We start from the raw sequence: 25,423 nt of genomic DNA, 5'->3' as shown, positions 1-25,423 counted from the left end.
AATCTTAAAAGGAAAGGCATCATGTAGAAGGTGAGATTTTAGCTGACCTTGAAAGAACCCAAGAAATCAAGAGAAAGAAATGAGAAAAAGGAGAATTCCACATATGGGAGTCAGCTAGTGACAAGCCATAAAGTCAGGAGATGGGAATATCTTGTTCAAAAGCAGCAAGGAATCCAGTGTCTCTTGATCACAAAGTATGTGGAATGGGGTAAAGAGTAAGAAAACTGGAAAGGTTGGAAAAAATTAGGCTAGGCGGGATTTAAAAAGCCAAATAGAAGATTTTATATTTTATCCCGGGGTTAATAGAGAACCACTGGAGTTTATTAAATAGGGTCAGACATTTATAATCTGATCTGCAATTTAAGGAGCTTAATTTGACATCTCACTGGAGGATAGGCTGGGATAGGGTAAAGTATTGAGAAAGGAAGACTGATCAGCAGGCTATTGAAATAGTTCAGATGAAATAATGAGGACTTCCACCAAGATAGTGGGCAGTGTCAAAGGAGAGAAGGAGGCATATATGATAGATGATATGAAGAAAGAATCACTACATGTATAACCTATATCAAATTACTTATAAATTTCTTAGGGAGGGAGGAGGAAAGGGAAAAAGGGAAGAAAATTTGGATCTCAAAATTTTATAAAAAAGGAATGTTAAAAATTGTCTTTATTTGTAATTGGAAAAAAATACTATTCAAAATAAATTTTGCAAGCCTGATTGACTGATTAGCAATATCTAACTACCAAGAGTTTCATGAAATAAGAATTGAAACTCAATAAGAACCAGCTCTTTATCTGCTAGTCCAGGCTGCCTTTCCTCTATCACTACCTTTAAAAACAAACAAGGTACTTTGCTGAACACAGAACAGGCTTTATCATCTTCATTCCTCCTCTGTTTAATATTTCAAATATTCTTTTGATTCACACATGGAAGAATACAGAGAGGCTGGCAAAAGTGCCAATGAGTAGACCTATGAACCTATGAACCATCCTACAGTACCCTGTTATGCTTACACAAATCCCAATGTGGAAATCTCTCTAGAACTGTATTCACTGTGCAACTATTGAAAGGACTCAATCAGCTCACCTCTGGATCTCTTCAACCCCTTTAGATAAATTTTTCATTTGATAGGAAATTGAATTATTCCTTCAAGGGAAATGAAGTAACAGGGAAATGTGAGAAAGCCCTAGATCACTTGACTTTTTTTTCCCTTCATGTTTCAAAGGGGATCTTCAACAGAACAAAATCAAGAGTAAAAGGATTTTTAGACACTATTACATATTTTTAAGAGGAAAAAAACCAACCCACTTAGAGAACATGTCTTTACTTAAGAAGGTAGGTAGATGAGGAATACCTAGTAAAATTCTAGAAATAGTTTTGAATTGTAGATTAAAAAATGTAAAATATCACACTGATTTAGATGAGGTTCATCACTGGGACTTTGCCTTCAGGTTCCAAATTGAGAGTTCTGGCTTCCTCTCTGTCCATTATAGTATTGTGATTCTTTGATACCTTTGTGGAAACTATGATTTGGTGTGGGTCTTGCCACAGTTTGGGGGCACACTTTCCTCAAATATTCCTTTAAATAATTTGATTTATTATTATTATTCTTTAAGGAGTGATTTTTTTTTCAGATAAGTTCCGTGTTTCCTTTTCTAGATTTTCCATTTCCTTTCCCCATTTTTCTTCTAACTCTCAAGATCCTTTTTAATTCTTCCAAGAGAGTCTTGTAAGATGGAGATAAATTTATATCACTCTTTGAGGCTTCATCTGGAGATGTTTTGCCTTTAGTGTCCTCAAGGTTTGAGGTCTATTCTTCTCTGTCTTGATAAAAACTATCTATGGTCAGAGCCCTTTTTGCTTTTTTGCTCATTTTTTAAAAAATTGAGGTCTGCTCTTAGGGCAAAGGAGAGATTGTCCCAAGCTTCCTCTACAGACAACAGTGGCTTCCCATTGCTCTTGGGCTGGTGTACTGGGGTGCAGGAGCTCACTATTTGCCTTGTGTAGTTGTGTTTGATATTTCACAGCTAGTCTGCTGATCTACTCCTAATTACATTTTAATCTGATTCTGAGTACTTGTTGAAGGTTTCATGCCCCTCAGAGATATTTGATACCTTTGAACACTAAGATTGGAAGGGATAGAAAAAGGTTTCATTTTTCAATTGCCTTCATCTCTATAAAGAGAAGTGGATCTAAACTTAATACAAAATCTCCCTTTTCCAGAGGCTTTCCTATTACCACTCTACATGGCAATTATCTGTGGTCTTCTTCATCCCTCTTTTGCCTTCATTTCCTTCCCAGAATTGAAGGATTAAGTGCAAGTACCCCACATGGGTCTTTCTGCCCCTTTTCTGCCTCTTTATTGAGGGTGTGGAGTGAAAGGAAGAATGTTGATTTGGGGAACAGAGAACTTAGTTTTGAATCCTCATTCTACTTACTATCTGTGTGACTCTGGGCACACAACAAGAAATATAGAATAGTGTAGTGGAGAGAGTGTTCAACTTGGAATCAAAAAGGCCTGGGTTCCAATTGTACTTCAGACATTTATTAATTGCTTGATTCTGGGCAAATTGCTTCAGTTTTCTAGACTTCAATTTTCTCATCTGTAGATGAGGAAGTAGGATTAGGATATCTAAGATTCCTTTCAATTCTATATATATAATTTTATGATGAGCCTAAGATGTCTGGGTCTCAGTTCCTTCATCTATAATAATCTGATAATAGACTAGATGTACTCTAAGGTCTCTCCTCTGGATTCACCCTATCAGCTTTTCCTCCTGAAAATTACCTACCCACGTGTCTTTTGCCATTCCCTTCTTTTCTCCTTATTCCTTCCTTTCAACTTTCCCCCATCTTAGAATTATTAGTTAAGGCCCTAATATGACATGATAAATAACAGTTAAATGTAAAGAAATTTCTCAAAGTATTAGTTCAGTGATTGCTAAAATAGCTTATGGCACTATAGGACATACATATAATTGCAATTTCTCCTGTAACTCTTTATAATACCCTGAGATCAAATGTCAGGTAGTTCTTACATTTATTGCCAATGAATACCTTATTTATTTTGTAGCAAAGATCAATTATTTACAATATAGCATTAAGGAAGCTAAGGTCATAATTGTAGTCAGGTACCCTCTCTCAGATTTATTTCTCAAAACCTGGGCATTTGTATCACAAATTTAGTTCATGAGTATGACAGAGAAAATAAATCAATGAATAGATCAGAGGATTTTTGATCTTTAGAGGAAACCCCCCTCCCCACAAATTTTTTTTTTTTTTAACAAATGAGGAAACTGATACTAAGATGTAAGGTCACTTTAGGGAATTAACTAACAAAATTGACATTAGAACCTAGGCTTTCTGATGATAAACCCTCTCTGTTTGTCACTATATAAATATTTTCCTTCTAAGTTGATTCAATCTATGAACAATACTATTATTTGTTCATTTTTAAAGTAATTGTATTTTTTGATGAAATTTCCACCAAATACATGCAAAGATAGTTTTCAAAAGTCACTTTTACAAAATCTTGTGTTGCAAAATTTTCTACCCTTCTTTTTCTCTCCCCCAGACAATAAGCAATCGAATACAGATTAAACATGTACAGTTCTTTAAATATATTTCCACATTTTATCCAAGAAAAATCAGATCAAAAGGGAAAAAAAGAAAAAAAAAACAAGCAAGCAAACAACAACAACAACAAAAAAAGGTGAAAATACTGTGTTGTGACACAGTTTCAGTCTTCATAATTCTCTCTCTGGATGTGGGTGGTACTTTCTATCACAAGTCTATTGGAATTGCCTTGAATTACTTCAAAATGCTGTTACATTAAAAATTCTGATCTTGGGGCAGCTAAGTGGTGCAGTTGATAGAGCACCACCAGCCCTCAAATCAGAAGGACCTGAGTTCAAATCTGATCTTAGACTCCTAATACTTCCTAGCTGTATGACTCTGGGCAAGTTACTTTACTCCAATTGCCTCAGCAAAAAATAATAATAATAATTATAATCCTTTCTTTGCCTATTATTTGAAATAATTTATTTACTATTGGAATTAGTTCATCTTTAAATGTTTTATAAAATTCATTTGTAAATCTATCTAGTTTCTGTGCTTTATTCTTAGGAAGCACATTTATGAACTATTCAATTTCTTTTCCTTAAATAGGTCTATTTAGATATTCTCTTTTATTTCCTACTAATCTGGGAAATCTGTTTGTTAATAGGTAACACCATGTTTCATACCTATGTTTTCAGGTTGTTTTTTTTCCCCACTATGCTACTCATCTTCCAATTGCTGCAGATCCATCACCATTACTGGTAAAATAGCTTTAAATTCAGTCCAAAAATAAGGAGATTAAAAGAGATGATTTTGAATGTCCCTTTCATCTAAATTTATGATCCTGTACCTTATGATCCCTTCCAACAGTGGGTTAGTAGCATCATCTGGAAAGCATATTAAAATGTCTTTATTGCTACAAGGAAGGAAATTGAAAGTGAAGATAATTTTAACGTATCAAACTATCATTTGGTTCCTAGAGAAATAAGTAGTCATTTGTACAATAAATCATTTTATAGGAAGGTAAAATTATAAATAGAATAGTGGTTATTTGACACTTTAATCTTCAAATTTTATGAAGCCCTGAATTCAGCAGGAAAGGGTGAAAATGATGATTGCCTCTGGTGCTGGAGGTGCTAAGTAGCAATTTAAGAGGATGAAACTAGCAACAAGGCCTAAATTTTAATAATTACCTTAATTACAGAGTACTAATGGTCATTTACAAAGAAAATGAAAGCTAATTACCCAGACTCAATTCCAGAATAAATTCTAGGTCCATTCGATGTGTATCACTTTAAAGGGGATTATTTATCACATAAGCATGCTATAAGCTTATGACATAAAGGGAACCATCTCAAAACCTTATTTCATAAAATAAAGAGGTCTTTTTAAAAAAGCAGATATGAGTTTATTTTTATAACTTGCTCTATAACTATAGTTATGTACCTATGAACCTGGAATTCTTAGCTTTTTTTTTTTGTGTGTGTGTGTGTGGGAATCTTTGGTAGTCTGGTGAAATCTTTGAATTTCTTCCTTGTAGAATGTTTTTAAATATATAAAACAAAATACATAGAAATCTATAAAAACCCATTATAGAAAATTTCTAATTGTAAAATATTTATCAAAATTTAAAAAGAAACAAGTTCAAGGACCCTTCTCTAATCTTTTCAAATGATATATTATTTTAATTGTATTTTATATTCTGCCTCTAACAACTTATGGAAAACATTTGTAAAGTTAAAAAAATAAATTACATTTTAAGTTAATGTAATAATATCTAGACTCAAAGAAAGGGAAAAGTGCAAGATTTATATTAGAGGATCTAGGTTTGAATCCCAGTTCTGGCACTTATTGTCTGTGAACTTTGGGCAAATCACTTGGTTTCTCTGAGCCTCCCTTTTCCATCCATAAAATGAATGGTTTCTGCTAGCTGACCTGTTAGATCACTTCCATCTTGAAATATGGACTATCCAGTGATCCCTTTACTAGTGCTTAATTATAAAAAGTTGATTGCTAGAAACAAGGGACCCAGTTACTCAAAAATATTCCTAACAGTGGTATGTGTACTAGAAAAAACAAACGAACAAATAACAAGAAAAAAAAAACCCAGCCTCATAACAAACTAGGAGACTATGTTGGAGGATAACTGAACAAATTATAGTGTGTAAATATGTAAGAAGCACAGCCTGGTACTTTGCCAGTACTCTGAAAATCAATAAAGCTTCATTGCTCTCTTTCCTCTAGAGATACAAAATATTTTAGAATGCTTACATGGGAAAACTTACATAGGTGGGGAAAATAATCCAAATGTATATAGTGCCATGGAGCAAGAGCAATTATAACTTCTTCCCCACCAATATATTTGGCAGGGGACTTTTATAAGTACAGTGGAATTTTATTGTATCCAAAGAAAAGAAAAATATCAGGTTACAATAAAATACTGGAAAATATTTTAAGTGATAAACAGAATAAAAAAAATAGAATAAAAAGGTTAATCTATATGATGATTACCTCAACGTAAATTGTAAGAACAATAGCAAAACTTTGATAAATATCCTGGGGGAAAAAATTCTGAAGGAACCATAGAATACAAGCATGGTGATTTTGTAGACATCTTTATTAAAATCAACATATTTTTAACAAAAGCATCTATAAATAATATGTTCATAGGTACATATACAGTTGTTTACAATCCACTTTTCCTCTTTGTTTTTCTTTTGCTTCTTCCCTATGCACTTAGATACTTGTACTTATTGATGAAAGATAAAATTATATTTATTGATTACATATCAAAATTCTTCTAAACATGTAAAAGATTTAAAATGCATATTTAATCAATTTTGTGGATGTTCCAATTTCATATTAAACAATTTAGAAAAGGGAAAATGATTGATGAAATTTTACTTCAGTTGAACTCATTTACCAGATGATCACTTATAACCATATCACATTTTTTATTCCATGCAGATATATAATGGCTTTTCAAAAACAAAGATTATGGCCTGAATTTTGCAACCTTTTACTCTATACTCCATTTTCTACAACAAATGGGCACTTAGTTGGCTGTTAAGAATTATTTATTATCTTTTCTGAATGATCCCATAATCAGTCTTGCTTATGTTTCTTATTTCACTGGAAAGTCCAGAGGAATGACTCATACCTCAAATGAGCATGAAGGCATAAAATGTTTTTACCCATATCTGCCCCTCAAAACTGATTTTAAGTAATAATAAAATAATAAAAATAATAATAATACAAATTTTGTATAAATTCTTTATTGTTAAAAAGTTTTCATTATTCATTAACTCATTTGATTATTATAAAAACTCTGGGATGTGTGTGTAGATAAAGTCATATCTCCATTTCATACATGATAAAACTTTGGTTTATATGACTCAATCAAAGTCTCCTAACTAGTAGTGACAGGGTCATAATTTGAATCCCAGTCTTCTAGTTCAGTTCTCTTTTGACTGACCATATCATGCTGTTTTTTTCATCTCAAGGGGAACCAAAATGACATCACTATGCTAGAGTCGACTTACAGTGTGTCGGACTATGGCTGATCAGACCAATTATAACTCAGAATTCTCTGCCACAGGGGGACACAAATAGTTCTCATGAGTATTTAGAATGCTTTCTCTAACTGTGAATCATCTAAGATCTTAGATTCAATAGGTTAATCAATTAAGAAGTTTCTATTATCTGCCAGGCACTGAACAAGGTGCTGAAGATATAGATAAAAGAATGAAACAATACTTATTCTCTCTTTTTTAAATTTTTATTTAATAGCCTTTTATTTACAGGATATATGCATGGGTAACTTTACAGCATTAACAATTGCCAAACCTCTTGTTCCAATTTTTCACCTCTTACCCCCCCCCCCTAGATGGCAGGATGACCAGTAGATGTTAAATATATTAAAATATAACTTAGATACACAATAAGTATACATGACCAAAACGTTATTTTGCTGTATAAAAAGAATCAGACTCTGAAATATTGTACAATTAGCTTGTGAAGGAAATCAAAAATGCAGGTGTGCATAAATATAGGGATTAGGAATTCAATGTAATGGTTTTAGTCATCTCCCAGAGTTCTTTTTCTGGGCATAGCTGGTTCAGTTCATTACTGCTCCATTAGAAATGATTTGGTTGATCTCGTTGCTGAGGATGGCCTGGTCCATCAGAACTGGTCATCATATAGTATTGTTGTTGAAGTATATAATGATCTCCTGGTCCTGCTCATTTCACTCAGCATCAGTTCATGTAAGTCTCTCAGGCCTTTCTGAAATCATCCTGTTGGTCATTTCTTACAGAACAGTAATATTCCATAATATTCATATACCACAATTTATTCAGCCATTCTCCAACTGATGGACATCCATTCAGTTTCCAGTTTCTAGCCACTACAAAGAGGGCTGCCACAAACATTCGTGCACATACAGGTCCCTTTCCTTCTTTATAATCTCTTTGGGATATAATCCAGTAGTAACACTGCTGGATCAAAGGGTATGCACAGTTTGATAACTTTTTGAGCATAGTTCCAAACTACTCTCCAAAATGGTTGGATTCGTTCACAACTCCACCAACAATGCATCAATGTCCCAGTTTTCCGCATCCCTCCAACAATCATCATTATTTTTCCTGTCATCTTAGCCAATCTGACAGGTTGTAGTGGTATCTTAGAGTTGTCTTAGTTTGTATTTCTCTGATTAATAATGACTTGGAGCATCTTTTCATATGACTAGAAATAGTTTCAATTTCTTCATCTGAGAATTGTCTGTTCATATCCTTTGACCATTTTTCAATTGGAGAATGGCTTGATTTTTTATAAATTAGAGTTAATTCTCTATATATTTTGGAAATGAGGCCTTTATCAGAACCTTTGACTGTAAAAATATTTTCCCAGTTTATTGCTTTCCTTCTAATCTTGTCTGCATTAGTTTTGTTTGTACAAAACTTTTCAGTTTGGTATAATCGAAATTTTCTATTTTGTGATCAGTAATGATCTCTAGTTCTGCTTTGGTCCTAAAGACCTTCCCTTCCACATGTCTGAGAGGTAAACTATCCTGTGTTCCTCTAATTTATTAATAATTTCATTCTTTATGCCTAGGTCATGAACCCATTTTGACCTTATCTTGGTGTACGATGTTAAGTATGGATCAATGCCTAGTTTCTGCCATATTAGTTTCCAATTTTCCCAGCAATTTTTATCAAACAGAACAATACTTATTCTCAAGGAGATTTTGTTAAGACCTGTTGTAGTAACTTCATTTTCATAAGTGATTATAAGGACTCAGGGAGAAATAAGAAATAGCAATACTGAACTTAAATTTGTTGATGGGCTTTGGGAATAACTAATTATATCTGCTCCAGCAAATTCATGGGTAATCTCTGGGGGAAATGAGGATCTAAAAATAAACACATCTTAAGACTTTGTTCCCCTGTTTGAAAAGGGAACAAAATAGTTAAAGATGAGAATTGAAAAGTTTTTTCCTCAGTCAAAATGAAATTGGAATGCAGAATGATGTCTTATGTTACTTTCTTTCTCTCTATTCCTTCCCCCCCCTTTCTTTTTCTCTCCTCCTCTGTCTCTTTCTTCATCTTTTCCCTTCACAATTTTCTACTCTCTCCATCCATCTTTCTAGTTTTTAAAAGGTACTGTGATATCTGGAGTGAAGTAGACTGAACATTTCTTTTAGTAGAAAGATAAAATGGGCAGATTGAATGGACAGTGGATTTTAATTGCATCCTCTTGTTTAGGCAAAGCAAAGTCAAATTCCTGGGACTGTCTTGTTAGCATATCTAAGGCATATTCAACTGTCAGACATAAGGCACATGTGAGTTTGTTCTCAACTAGGAACCTCCCTAATTCCTCCCAACTCTCTAAGATCCTGCCCTTCCTTCTTCTCAGCCTCTGACCTTTAAAAACTCTCCTTCATTGGTAAATCATTTTGATTTTGCTTGTTAACCTTTTCACATCAATGAAGGGCCCTTGTGAGTAGGATGACATCTGTTGTGAAATTTTGTATTCTGAATCACTCTCCCCCCACAAAGCTACTTCTTCAGAAATAACATGATAATATATTATGTTTCATGAGATGGTGATTAGTCTCTGAGAACTTTATAGCATCCCATCTTCAGTGACCCTTTAGTAATAAGCAACATGGTCCAGTGGACAAAAGACATGGATTTTAGTCCTAGTTTTGACACTAAATAATTATATAGTCATAGACAAATGATTTAATATCCCCGAGTTCTGTTGATATTTGTAAACAGAGATAAAACCACTTTTCTTACTTCTGACTATTGTAAGGCAAAAAAGGTATAGATTATATAATGAAAACACAGATTCAGATTGTTAGAACAAAATTAACACCAACAGCAGATAATTGTACCAAATTGCTTCCATTTGATTTGTCTTAAGAAGATTCTGAAGATCATCTGGCAAGGTACCAGATACTGAGGTCCTTTTTTTTTATTTTTTTATTATTATAATAACTTTTTATTGACAGAACCCATGCCAGGGCAATTTTTTTTTATAACATTATCCCTTGCATTCACTTCTGTTCCGATTTTTCCCCTCCCTCCCTCCACCCCCTCCCCCACATAGCAAGCAGTCCCATACATGTTAAATATGTCACAGTATATCCTAGACACAATGTATGTGTGCAGAACCGAACAGTTCTCTTGTTGCACAGGGGGAATTGGATTCAGAAGGTAAAAATAATCTGGGAAGAAAAACAAAAATGCAAACAGTTTACATTCATTTCCCAGTGTTCTTTCTTTGGGTGTAGCTGCTTCTGTCCATCATTGATCAACTGAAACTGAGTTAGGTCTGAGGTCCTTTTGTGCACTAAACTACCAAGCATTCAAACTCTACTCCAGAGAGCATAGTCTTGTTAGGCTGGTCACATTGTTTGAATGTCAAATGTACACTTGTCAAAAAAGCTATTTTACGAAGAACTAATATAAAGCAAACATTTAGATGGTAGTCAGAAAAACAATACAAGGACTCCCAAGGTCTCTCTTAAGAATTTTAAAACTGATTGCAAGAAATGGCAGATATTGGTACAGAACCATTTAGCATGGTGTGTGTGCCTTCTTCAGAGAATATGCTGTGCTCTATGAGCAAAGCAAAATTGCAATAGCTTGAAAGAAATGGAAGATGTGCAAATTTAGAGACTACTCTAAATGTTCATATGGACTATTTGTGCCTGACCTGTGGTAGAGCATTCCAAGCTCATACTGATCTGATCATCTATGTAACATAGTGATGACATTTGGTCCTCTTCAAGAATGAAGGACAACAATAATTTCAATTACACCAAACAGAATTTTTTTTTTTGCATGGACATAATGAATATAACATGGATAAAAAAGGAAATGGTCAATTGGGGGAAAATTATTAAGGGACTGATACTCAGTTTAAATAAGTAACTAAAACAAATATTGAAGATCAAGTCATTCTCCAAAAGATAAAGGCAAGGTGTTACAGCAAAGTGTCAGAGGAGAGAAGGGAGCTGGGACAAACATTTTCAGTGTCAAGGTAAAATTGACATGATGTGGCAACAGATGGGACATGGGGAGTAAGAGTGAAAAGTCAGAGATCACACTTAGATTATAAATGTGGATGACTAAAAGGATGATGGTGCCTTTGACAGTAATTTAAAAGGAAGAAAGTGGGGAAAGCTTGGGTAAGGTGAAAATAGTATGCTTCAATCTGCATTCAGACTTCCATCATAAGTTCTTTGTCAGCATTTTCCATCATAAGTACCATGGAATTGTCTTGGATCATTGCATTTTTGAGAAGAACTAAGTCCAAGTTTATTATCATACAATGTTGCTATTACTATGAACAATATCCTCTTGGTACTGCTTCATTCAGCAATAAATTCCAAATTCTTTTCCTTCATCCAACTCTTCCCTCATCCTAAAAAGGCAAGCAAAATTATACCAGTTATATAAGAAAAATAATAGAAAACATGTATTCCATATTAGCCATGTTGAAAAAAAAGCAAAAAAAAAAAAAAAAGTAAGTGAAAAAAACACTTCAATATGTCTTCAGAGTTCACCAGTTCTGCCTCTGGAGGTGGATAGTATTTTTCTTTATAGTCCTTTGAAAATGTCTTGGGTAATTGTTTTGATCTGATTAGCTCAGTCTTTCACAGTTGATCAACCCTACAATATTGCCATTATTGTGTACAGTGTCCTCCTGGTTCTGTTTATTCAATTTGTGTCATTCATATGTTTTCTTGAGTTTTTCTGAAACCATCTTGCTCATTATTTCTTAAAATATAATGCAAAATAGCATTCCATTACAATCTTATACCACAATTTATTTATTCCTTCCTTGAATTGATGGTTATTCTCTCAATTCGTTTTTTTATTTTTTATTTTATTTTTAAATTTTTTATTAAAGCTTTTTATTTGCAAAACATATGCATGGGTAATTTTTCAGCACTCACCCTTGCAAAGTCTTCTGTTCCAAATTATCCCCTCCTTTCCCACACCCCCTCCCATAGAGGGCAGGTAATCCAATACATGTTAAATGTTAAAATATATGTTAAATCCAATATATGTATATATAGTTATACAATTATCTTGCTGCACAAGAAAAATCAGATCAAGGAAAAAAAACTGAGAAAGAAAACAAAATGCAAGTAAACAACAACAGAAAGAGTGAAAATACTATATTGTAGTCCAAACTTAGTTCCCACAGTCCTCTCTGGATATATAGATGGCTCTCTTTCAACACTGAACAATTGGAATTTGCCTGAATCATCTCATTTTTGAAGAGAGTCACGTCCATCAGAATTGATCATTATATAGTATTATATATTATATACTATAGTATATAATATAGTATAGTGTAGTATATATAGTATATATTATATAGTATAGTATATAGTATAGTATAGAAGTGTACAATGATCTCCTGGTCCTGCTCATTTCATTCAGCATCAGTTCATGTAAGTCTCTCTAGGCCTCTCTGAAATCATCCTGCTGATCATTTCTTATATATTCTCTCAATTTTTTATCACCACAAAAAGAGTTGCTATAAATATTTTTCTACACATAAGCCCTTTTTCCTTTTCATTTGATCTTTTTAGGAGTCAGACATAGTAAGGGCATTGCAGGATCAAAAGGTATGCCCAGTTTTATAGCTTTTTTGAGCATAGTTCCAAATTGTTCTTCAGAATGATTGGACTAGTCTACAAAGCATTAGTGTTTCAATTTTCTTTTTTATTTCCCCTCTAGTTATTGTCATTCCCTACCATTTGATAGATATGAGACTGCTTTTCTCTATACTTTTTAATGGATTTTTAACATTTTGATTATTTTCCCCTAGAAATCTCTTTCTAGCTCCAGAAAATAATTTTTTGATAATTTGATTGGTATGGTACTGAACAAGTAAATTAATATAGGTAGAATTATAATTTTTATTATGATACCTTGGCCCACTTGTGAGCAGTTAATGTTTCTCCAGTTATTTAGAAATATTTTTATTAATGTGAAAAGTATTTTAAAATTTTGTTCATATAGTTCCTGGATTGGTATTGGCAGATAGACTCCCAAGAATTTTATACTGTCTGCAGTTATTTTAAGTGGAATTTTTCTTTTTATCTTTTCCTGCTGGACTTTGTTGGTAATATATAGAAATGCTGATGATTTATGTGGATTTATTTTATATCTTGAAATTTTGCTAAACTTGTTGTTTCAATTACTTTTTTTCCCCCTCTTTACCTATTCTTATGCCTTTGGTTTCTTTTTTCTTGTCTTATTGTTATAGCTAGCTTTTCTAATGCAATACTGAACAGTAGTGGTCATAATGGATATCTGTGTCTTACATTTGGTATTATTGGGAAGACTATTTTATCTGCATTACAAAGAATTCTTGCTCTTGGTTTTAGATAGATACTACTTATTCTAAGATAAAGTCCATTTTTTCGTATATTTTGTAGACAGTTTTTCCAAAAAGTTTATATAAGAAGGGAAGGAGAGCTATAGGAAGATAGCTAGCAGGAATGGTTAGATCAAAGGAGGGTTTTTTAAGGATAGTTATCAGGGATAGAATTAGGAGACAGGGAGGTATTGAATAGCAGAGAAATTATGGAAATGATATAGTGAAAAATCTGCTCGAAAAGACACTAAAGGATTGGATCAAGGTCACAAGAGGAGAGGTTTGATTTAGCATGAAGAAGGACTACCTCTTAATATAGGACAAAGAGTATAGGGAAAGAGACTGCAAGATTTCTGTGTAATATGAAATAAGGAGGTAAGAATAGGGAGCTCTCAGTAGGTGGACTCATTTTTACTCACTGTGGAGTATTAGGTAGTGAAATACAAAACCAAGTGAGTTTCTAACATATTGCTAGTACATGTTAGAGACAACTTGACTCTGACTAGAAATTGGTACTTTGTCATATTTTCTTGAACTATCCTTGTACTTATAACTTGTTGTTAGTCTAACCTCATAGTTCTTATTTAATAATGAAAGGAAACAAATTCGAGAATATACTATATGTTTGCATATAAGCAAATTAAAGAAATCAGTTTCAATGGACTGACCCATATCATGAAACTACTCATGTTCTCTAGGAGTATCCATATCTCAGGTTGGAAATGTCTATATTCTACCATGCTGTGTTTCAATGTTTATTATAACAAAAAAAATAAATATATATATAAAATGTATTCCACTTAAATCATTTCATTTAAGGCAGGAATTCTGAACCTGGCTTTTTTTTTTCCATAGATTTCTTTGGTCATGTGGTAAATTATTGATTCCTCAGAATAATATTTTTAAAGGCATAAAGTAAAATATGTAGGCTTCTAAAGAAAACCAATTATATTGAAATGAAGTTTTCAAAATATATTAAAAAACAATTCATGGGGGCAGCTAGGTGGTTCAGTGGATGGAGTACTAACCCTGAAGTAAGGAGTTCAAATCTGATCTCAGACACTTAACACTTTGTGTGACCCTGAGAAAGGTACTTAACCCTAATTTCCTCAGAAAAAAAAAAAAAAGCAAAAAAAAAAGTGACATAGAAAGATTTGGAATTCTAAAATTCTATTTGGTATGAGCCAAAAAATGCAGTGAGTGACTTGTTTGATGTCCAGATAATCACAGACTCTATGATAATATGTCTGATTCCAGGTCACCTGTCCATTTGCCCTTAGGTCTTCTTTTTTAAATCACTGATTCATATTATTGAAGAAAGAAAGAAAAACAACTGATAAGCTGAAAACAAACAAATCTCTTAAAGGTCCAACATGTACATGTAGAATCCCGGAATCTTTTTTCCCCTTCTTTTGGTGCAGAATTATTAGAGTACAAATGGAAAAATTACAGAAAATACCAAAGTCCAGATAGCCAAGGAAGTGGAAAAGCAAATCAGAAGAAGGAAAATGTAAACATACTTTAAGATGGAAAATTCATAACAAAAGATACAAAACAAACAAAGCTTGTAATACTTTCTTGGAATCTGGTCTTTACTGGAAATAGGAAACTAATCCCAAGTTGGAAGGTGAAAGAATGATGAGTTTCAAAAATGAGTTCAAGCTGCAGACCCTAAAATGAGGTAAATCTTAGCATACTTAAAGGCTTGGGGTGGGTTATGACAAGGTTACTCACCAGCTATCACTTGAAGAATTTATTGTTATTTGAAAAGAAATTTAGAAGACGGTACTGTTCAAATCGGTTCATGAAACACTTATTAAGCATTTACTATATTCCAGGTGCTGGAAATGCAAAAACAAAACAGATCTTTTCTTTCAGGAGCCTGCATTCTGTACGGATATTATAACCAACCATCAAATTTTACTATTTCTACCTCTACAACACTTCTTACATCTGTTTCTTTTTCTCCACTTATATAACCACCATCCATTAAGCTCTCATTGGTACTTATTGGACTATTGCAAAAGACTCATAATAGGTGTCCCTGCCTTAAGTCTCTTTACCTTCCAATATATTCTCCACATAGCTGCTTAAATGATTTTCTTAAAATAAGATATGATCCCACTATTTTCTTATTCAATGAACTCAAATGGCTCCCCTATTACTTCTAAGATCAAATATAAATTCCAGTACTTAGCATTCAGAGTCCCCACCCCAGTCCCCCTCAATTTGGCTTTAGCTTACTTTTCTAGACTTACTAGACAATTCTAATTTATATAGACATTAGAATTCTTTATGGATTCTACACTGCCATACTTGTTATACATCAAAGATGGCACTCCTCCTGTGGACTCCTATGTTCAAATCCTTTCCCTCTTCCTTTCCCTCTTAGATCCCTTACTTTGCTTCAGTACTCAGCTCAAACTCTTCCTCCTACATGAAACCTTGCTTGATTTGTGAGTGCCTTTCCCCTCAAAATTATATAATTATGATCTGTATATTTATCTACAGAATTATAATTCTATAGCTATTTCTATTTCTATCTTTATCTCTACATCTCCCTTCTTCCCTTCTTCCCTCCCTCCCTCTCTCTCCCCTTGTTTCCTTCCTTTCTTCTTTCCTTCTTTCCTTCCTCTTTCCTTTCTTTCTTTCCTGATTGGCTGTGGAAGCATTCAAAAGATTCAGTAGACTTATGCCATTTCTCTTTGACATTAGTTCTCTTGGGTGCTTGGTTTCTACTGCTGTAAGATTAGGGGTCTTTAGTGCCTTAGTGCATTCTTCCTTCTATTGCACCTGAGAAAAGAACCTCTTTGGTCTTTGGCCTCTGTGTTTATTTTTTGCTGTTTTAGGGAGTGAAGGTTATAACCTTGTGAATTTGAAAAAGTCTAGAGGGAGTTTCAGCATCTTAACATCTATGAGTTTGGAGGACTCTTCAGTGCTGTGGAATTGCAGACTGTATTTTACAATTGGCCCTGAGGATTAAGGAATGATCTTCTGGATCAAAGCTAATGGAAGCTGAGATTGTTATCTGGTATTTGTGCTCCAGGAATTTGGTAGGATAGAGCTATGTCATAACTGGACTGTTATAAACCTAATTCTCTTAGAGATTGGTGTGATGGAGGAGAGAATAGACTTCTGGGTACTGAAAAATATTTTGTAATGTTTTTATCATTGTTTTTCTTCTACCTTTGAAATAAATATGAATTCATAAAAATTATATATAATATATATAATATAAAAATTAATCAGTGTTAAGTTGTTAAATGAAATGGGGATGCTATTTGTTGTCCTCTAATAATGAGGAATGGAGCTTGTAGGGGCTTGAACCAATAGCATTATAGAAAATATATCTCAAAAATCAAAAACCTCATAGGGTATCTTGAAACCCTGAGAGGGCAGACCTCATGACTGAGAAAAACAAGAAGGAACAAGGAATATTACTTCCACAGCTGTTTATACACTACTGTGATTTTGCACTATAAAAATCATGTCCTTCCAACAAATAAACGAATTGCTCTTTGAATCCTGCCTGACCCATTGTCTTTCTTATCAGCATGACACCCATACTGGAACCAGGTTGGATCTGCTGGATGGACCAGAAAAATCAATACTTACTGATTGAAGACAAGTAAATATAAGACAACTAGGGAAATGGAGAGAACTAGCAAAGGTAATAACATACCAGTTAGTTGTAGGATACTGGGATCATAGATTTATAGACTGAAGATGGCTTCTACAGGAATATTTTATACACTGTGTTGTGGAAAGCTTTTCTGGATCCTCTCCCTCCCATTAAAGTATACTTGTTTGCATTCTGTTCCTTTAGAAACTGAAGACCAGAAACAACTAAGGTGTCCTATGAATAGATTTCAGAGAGTTGGCAAACTTGCATAGAAAAAAAAGGCCATCTTTATTTTCACTAATTTGTTTAACTGAAACACATAATTTCCTTCAATAATTTAAAAGAAAACACATTACTATTAGAATAGATCCATATGTTTCACATTCTCAAAGGGATCCATGAAACACACAAAAACGTTATTAAGAACTTCTACCTTAGGGAATTCAAATCCCTTTTCTACCACTGTTACTTCTAGTTGAAAATAACCCAGAAGACTAGTTTAGACTAAAGTGGCAATAACAGATAATAGTTTTCTAGTTTACCTTCTCCTTTCAGAGATTCCTAGAAAAATAATGGCTTAACCCAAAGGGATGAATCTTTAAAGATGAAATTTTAGACATGGTGATAGGCCAGTGAAGAAGATATTAAAGGGGGTAGTATAAAGTTAGGATGAAGTATTCTATGAAATTTTTCAAATCATTGCATAGGTAGATCTGCCTTTGAATAATCTAATCTTGTTGCTTGTTGCCCCTTAATCCAGGCCCAGATATACTTGATATGTTTATGATATTTTGGTTTAATAAAGAGAGATTGATTCAAATATAAAATAATGAGAATATTTTGGGACCAATCAGAATGAATTTATTGTCTCCCATATACTAAACATTGCACTAGGCTTAAGGGAAGAGAAATGAAGAGAAGGGGAGACAAAAATGAAATAATCTCTTTTTTCATAGGGAATCTTATATTCTACAAAAGAAGAAAACATGTATACACTTAAATATATAGAAAAAAGCATATGAAAATATGTATTAAACCATTAAAAGGTAATTTAGATGCACTAATAGTTAGACTTCATATAAGAACAAGCAATCTGATATGAGCTATGAAAGAAACTTGGAATCCTAGGAGGCAGAAGTGAGGGTGTGCTTTTCAAGTATGGTGATCAGCCTGAGTGAAAAAGCACAGAGCTTAGAAATTCTGATGGCAATCCTAACACAAGCAATGCTTTTTTAAAATAGGAAGCATGAAAAAAATATGAAAGAACTGGTGGGAAAAACTGTAGTTTGTGCTATTTTAACTGGAGCCAGGGAAGGGAAAGGATTTCATTGTAGACATAGTCAGTTGAGATTTGATTTGGGTTCCATCCCTGACAGCTGTTTGCAACTGCTTGCCCTGGCTTGGTTTTCTGAGGGGCACTAGAGTCACTTATTTTTTTCTATCTGTTAAAGTTTCTAGAGCCAGCTGTAAAAGGCAGAGAGAATATTTTTCCAAGACTTGAGTTTTAGTTAAGTGTGAATAGTTGTCACACAAATAACAAATACTTAGGGGAAAGTCTGAATTGCCAACTTCTTGAATAAAGAACTGAACTGATTTCTGGCTTCAGATTCTCTTTGCTAAGCTTGTTTTGATTGAGGTTAGGGTAGGAGGTCTCTTCAAACACTTGCTTATTTGTTTATTCTCTTGGGTGACTTTTTGGATCTAAAACAACTAATCCTTGTCTCTATAAAATATCTTTCTTCTGCTCAACTCAGAGGCCATCCCTTTTTAATCTTTACACAGTCTCTGTAAGGCAGGTAGATCACAGAGACTGTCCTCATTTCTCCTTAGAATTGTGATTTCTCTTTCTTTGAGGCTACCCAGAGCATTGGCAAAAAAACTGACATAACTTTTTCTGAATACTTCCAGCTTCTCTCTCCACCCCCATTTCTTCCCTGGGGTGCTGCTCTTATGTCCAGTAGAGGACACTCTTGAGCATAAGAGCACTATTGAGATTAATTTTTCTCTAGCTTTCAGAGTTAGAGAATTTTAGAGCTAGAGTAGACTTTAGCTATCATCCGGTCTACTTCATCTTCACTTTATAAGGGAATGTTTGATGTTAAGAAAGAAATCTAGTCTGTGAATTCCAAGATATCGAGGGAGGAAGGAGGAAGATAAAAAAGGAAAGAAGATGAAGGAAGAAAGGAAGGAAGGAAGAGAGAGAGGGAAGGAGGGAGGGAAGAAGGAAGGAAGGAAGATGAAGAAAGGAAGGAAGGAAAGAAGGAAGGAAGGAAGAAAGGAAGGAAGAAAAGAAGGAAGGAAGGAAGAAAGGAAGGAAGGAAGGGAGAAAGGAGGAAGGAAGGAAGGAAGGAAGGAAGGAAGGAAGGAAGGAAGGAAGGAAGGAAGGAAGAAAGCGAAGGAGGAAGGAAGGGAGGGAGGAAGGGAGGAAGAAAGGGAAGGAGAAAGGAAGGAAGGAAGGAAAGAAGGAAGAAAGGAAGGAAAGAAGGAAGGAAGGAAGGAAAATAGCTGCATTGCTTGCTCCTCACTGGGCAGCTCCCTACTCACAGAGACAGTTGTCTGTCCTTCATTCTCTTGGAGTGAAGATGGGCTCACTTTCTCCTTCAGAAGCATCTGGGTCCAGTGGCCAGATATAGATGAGGATGACTGGAGAGGACCCTCAATATAGTGATGATATGATTTTAGTTCTAGTTTCAAATGATGTTTGGGGTTCAGTACCAAATATTGGGGTTTAGTCATGTGAAGAAGTCACATCAGCCATTCTCTTTGGCAAAAGGTAGATTTATTTAGAAGAAGAGGCAATAGCCAAAATGAAGAAATATAATAGAATCAGGAGTGGTAAATATGAAATAAGAGTTGGGAGAGCATATAGCAGCAAGGAAAGAGATTTTAACAGTGATGGAAAAGATATATTTCCTAATGAAATTTACAATTAACCAGGAGAAAGGAAATACCTCATGAGGCAGGAGCATGTTCTTAGCTCATGCAAAATCCATAGAGGAGTTTAGCAGCCTAAAAGAGTTAGTTAGCTAAAAGGAGAAAGAATAGATAGGAGAGATACCATGTAACATGGGGAAAAAGGAGAGAAAAGACACTATGAAGTAGAGTGCTATGATGGGCTATAATTTCAAGAGGGATTCAGCAAAGATGGTGTGAGTCATGGACAAATTTATAGGGGAAATTTAACCTTAAGGGTTTAACCTAGCTCTGATTTCTGACTGGACACAGCAAAGTAGGGCTACCCATGACCTCCACAAAGGTAAATTTGATCACCATTAGTGCTTTTCCTTGCTTAGAGGAGGGAATAATTCCATCAATACTCAGGACCTCATCAGTGGGAGAGTTTGGTCTCTTAAAACTAAATTATTTAAAAGGTTTCAGTTTGATGGAGGCCACCTAACTGTGATTAAGGCTAGGTAAGAAAGATGTAAGTGTAAAGAAGTAAACTGACTTGCCCCAAAGCAACCACCATTCACTTGACTAGATTACAGACTACATTCAAAACATTATCTTATTTTCCTATTTCTTTTTCCTGAGAAGATTTGTTTAGCAGAGCTAATTATTCTTTTGAATTGGCCTTCTGGATTCCAGTCTCCCTTATCTGGCTTACCCTTCACATAAGCATCTAAGTAATTTTCTTAATGCATGGTACTCACCTAATTATTTCTGACCCTGATGGGGGCACCTAGACCTGGTGCCAAACACTGCCTTTTCTTTTGCCCACTCCAGTTTGACCCAGAATCTACTGCAACCTTCCTATAAATGCCTTTAATAATTACTCTTTCACACTATTCCTCTCTGAACATTCTATATTCCTGCCACATTCTCAACCTGCTTTATGGACCACCAATCACAGAAATATTCCCTCTTTATCTAAACTATTTGAAATGCTGTTGTTGTTATTGTTGATGATTTGTTATTTCAAGGCCTACTTTAAATGCTGCTTCCTTCATGAAACTTTTCTCTTTCTTATTTTTCTAATTGCTGAAAGTGATTTTTCCTTCATATTTTCATAGCATTATATGAAGACCAAGGATTCTTAACCTTCAAGTCATAGGTTCATGGATAGATGATAGTGAATTGATCTTGGATTTGAAAGATAAAATTGCATCTTTAGTTTCATTAACTCTAACTGAAATTTAGCATTTCTATCAGTTTTTTTTTAGGTTATTTTGAGAAGTCTGTAATCTTCAGTAGATTGATAAAGAAGTCAAGGTTAAGAATCTCTCATTTTAACATTTCCTTTGTCCTTACCAAATTCTATCTTTTATCATATCCTAGAAAAACACTGTACCTGAATTTCAGGCTATTGATAGGTGAGAGGAAGAGAAAAAGGGTGAAAATTGCTCTTCTACACTCATTTGAAATGTAAATATTCTTGGTAGGACCTATTCCTTAAGACATTAACAGCTATAATTTTATTTAGAAATTAATACTCCCCCCAATTAACTGATAGCTCATCAATTTTTACCAGTGACTGGCCAATCAATGATCATTTAAGCTGTTGAAACTTGTTCTAAATTATCCACAACAAAGTATTGTCTCTTCTCTTCTTGTTCTCCAAGACTGACTTCTTTTAGAGTTAGCTTGATATTTGCATAGACTATCAATATTTTTTATGTAATATAGCAATGATGTTGATTTTAGATTTTAGAGGGGGCTTCTGTTCTAACAGTAAGTCAGTAATCCTAAATCTTCTGGACTTTCCACACTCCCAATCTAAGAACAATAATCTGTCTGATTCTGAATAGACCATTCCTCAATTCATTGGTGACTGATAATCTGGTCATTGAGAACCATATTCCAGAATCCATTCCTCTCTTATCTCTGGGCCATAGAATTAGCATGTCAATGATAGAAAGCAGGATAAAGGGGTCTCCTCTCTTTTAGCACTTTGCTAATTTCTTTTGGAATTTAGCCAGCTTGTAATGGCATTACAACTACAATAAAACTTTTCCCCTTGACTAGGAAATGGGTTCAAGCCTGCAAATTCTTTTGAGATACCTTGCAACACTGCTTAGTAACCCTAAACTTTTGGGGTCCCCTTCCCAATCTCAACATTTTGATGTTCATAAATCAGGTATGGGATGTCATGAAGAACATTTATTATTCCCATATTTTTTAATATCAAAAAAAATTCCCAGCAAATTTTTATTTTTTTATTTTTTTTTATTTAATAGCCTTTTATTTACAGGTTATATGTATGGGTAACTTTACAGCATTAACAATTGCCAAACCTCTTGTTCCAATTTTTCATCTCTTACCCCCCAACCCCTCCCCCAGATGGCAGGATGACCAGTAGATGTTAAATATATTAAAATATAAATTAGATACACAATAAGTATACATGACCAAACCGTTATTTTGCTGTACAAAAAGAATCAGACTCTGGGTACAATTAGCTTGTGAAGGAAATCAAAAATGCAGGTGGGCATAAATATAGGGATTGGGAATTCAATGTAATGGTTTTTAGTCATCTCCCAGAGTTCTTTCTCTGGGTGTAGCCCAGCAAATTTTTTGATGCAATGAGAGCTGTCATGTTGAGTTTCTCATCAGTAGAAGTCATGCTATGTCCACGATGGGAACTAATTTTGATATTTAGTTTATTGATATAACAGATAATTGGGTTAATTGGCCATTCTTTGGAAAATTTTTGTAGTTTTATGTATCTTATTATTGGATTTTGTATTCATATCCCAATGCAATTATTGTAAAGGAACTAGTGAATAATTCAAAGGATAAAGTGAAAATAAATATTTATTTTTGAAAGAGATCTAGTTAGTGATATTATTGCTTCAACTTCATTATTTTCTTGTCCCATGACACTTCATAATGAAACTTACACATTAGTCTTTAAAGGAATCTATTATGTTCTGGAAATCTTATACCCTATGGTTTCACAAATATATTACAAAAATATTTAAAATAATGATTAGTATTTGATTTCTTTGTCTGGATTTTCTATAGGAGAAACTAATTATCATCCCCTCTTATTCAGTGGAAACAAAAGACAATTTATTACTGCAGTCTAGATATGTAGAAGAGTATCTAGGAATTATAATCAGTTAGTGCCTCCAACCTTGAATTCATATCAAGTAAATAGTTAAGGAAGAAATGAAGTCTTAAAGGAAAAAAAATAGCTACTAATGATAATTATAGGAGTAAAATTTCTTATTAAGTGAAGTTGTAGGATTACAGCTTTAGAGACTAAAGATATCTAAAAGGTCATTAAGTCCAACTCCCTCATTTTAAGTATGTATTGTGTCTTTTTCAATATGCTTGCTCTTTCTACTTTGAGGGAAAAAAAGTGGGACTTTACAATATTTAAAAGGAAGTGGCCAGTAGGGCTGAAAAGGAGAAGTATTATGCATAAGCTGAGAGGCCTAGTGATTCCCCCATAGCACTCTGCCATAAAAAGCTTAAATTGGAGGAATTAAGGTCAAAGACAGGAAGGAAATAAAGCAATAAAAATGGTGAAATGAGTGGAGAAAACATCTTAATTTTCCCACTTTTGACTATACTCCTATTCATGAAGATGTTAGTTATTAGATCAAGATATAATATGATATAAATATATAATATGATATAAATATATAATATAAAATAAATATAATAACGATCATATGACCAAGGTTTAGTGAAACATATTATCAGTTCAGTGTTAATGCTGGTTTTTATCAATAGGATGAGGGCTTGAAGCTGATTCTGATTAGATAAACCCCCCAAACTATAACCCTTAGCCTAACAAGTCAGTATGGTATAGAGATTGGTGGAACCAGAAGAGAGAACATTACTCACTCTGTGAAAATTTTGGGCAACTTGACACTTTTCTAGCACCTTTCCTCATATAGATGAAGGAACTCAAGGTTCACTGAGCATCTGATTCTTCCTGTTGAATAGGATCAGGATCATGGATAGTAATCTTACTGTTAAATAAATAAAAAGGAAAAATACTATTAGAGAAATAAGGAAACTGATATTCAGAAAAATTAAGTGAATTGTCCAATATCAGACAGGCCAGAACCCTAGTTCTTATACAATCTTTTTTTTTTTTTTCTTAAATGAGGTGACACTATTATGTACAGATTGCTGATGAAAAGTTGATTTTCTTTAAGAAATCAATTATTGAGCTAATTTATTGAGTAAAACTTTTCTGTAAGACATTCAGTTATATGCTGAGAGACATAAAGAGTAAATACATCTTTGGGACTTGAAAGTTTATAGTCTGCTAGTAAAGAATAAACTAGAAAAGACAATATAGATTAAAAGCTAGTTAAGCAGTAGATTTAATAAATGCCAGAAGAATACCATACCTTATACACAGTAGGGGCTTAATAAATGGTATTAAATGAATATGTAATACTGCCTTCTGATCAACTCCCCCAACTTGCACTGGCACTTAAAGTACTACGTGAATCCCCAACTTTGTGCTTTCCATTTATAGTCAGTTAGTAGAAACAGCTGTTAGTAAAAACATTTACAAATATGACACAATAAAATAATATCTATAAGACATTACACCTATAGATCTGTGATACGTTCCCACAGATAACCATAGCATTCTTAAGAATGGGCTCAAATTTAAAATACAATGGTAGTGAGGCACATTTGTAAAATATATGTTAGTAAAGGCAACTCACAACTCCTGGTATCATGGGTCTTAAGAGCCCTTTCTGTTTTTATAGAGTCCAATTACAACTCCCATTGGGTACAGTATCTTTATTGAATGGTATTTTTTTTTAATGGAGTTCCAAAGATTTGCTCCTCTCCATGGCTCTCTTCTCTGCTTCCAGGGGTTTCTTTCTTGAAGTTTCAATCTCTCACAAGTATCCTTCTAAATCTGAGTCTGTCTGCTATATGTAAGTTTGCTTCTTCAATTTTGCCCAAAGATCTCTTTAACCAATCAACCAACTGTTTCATGAGGTGTCCACCTCTCAGCAAACTGCTGGTTCATGCAGGGATCTTCTCTGCAAAACACCCCTGAGCTCCCATTATTTTGAATTGAATTGCTCTAGATTTTTAAAGCCTTGTAAAAGTATGTCAAGTTCCTGCTTATCCAATGAGATTATGCCTTTTTATTTTATTAGAGAAAAGGATTTCACATGTAATAAAGAGTTCAGATCATAGATTTATTTCTACAGGTAGTTTAATACTAAGTTATTTTTTGGACTATTGGGACTAGGGGCTTTGTTTCCTATAAATGAAAAAAATATCATTGTAGGCTTGAGTGATCAGGAAAAAGAGATGAAATTTCATGTTGGTCTTGAAGGATTAGAAGGATTTGTGGAGACAGAAGAGGAGATATGGATGCACAAGGAATAGTCTGGGAAACTGAGTAGATA

The sequence above is a fragment of the Sarcophilus harrisii genome, chromosome 3 (genome assembly GCF_902635505.1).
Source record: "Sarcophilus harrisii chromosome 3, mSarHar1.11, whole genome shotgun sequence".
NCBI lineage: Eukaryota > Metazoa > Chordata > Mammalia > Dasyuromorphia > Dasyuridae > Sarcophilus > Sarcophilus harrisii.
The sequence above is the reverse complement of the archived record's forward strand: the minus strand, read 5'-3'. Positions refer to the sequence as shown.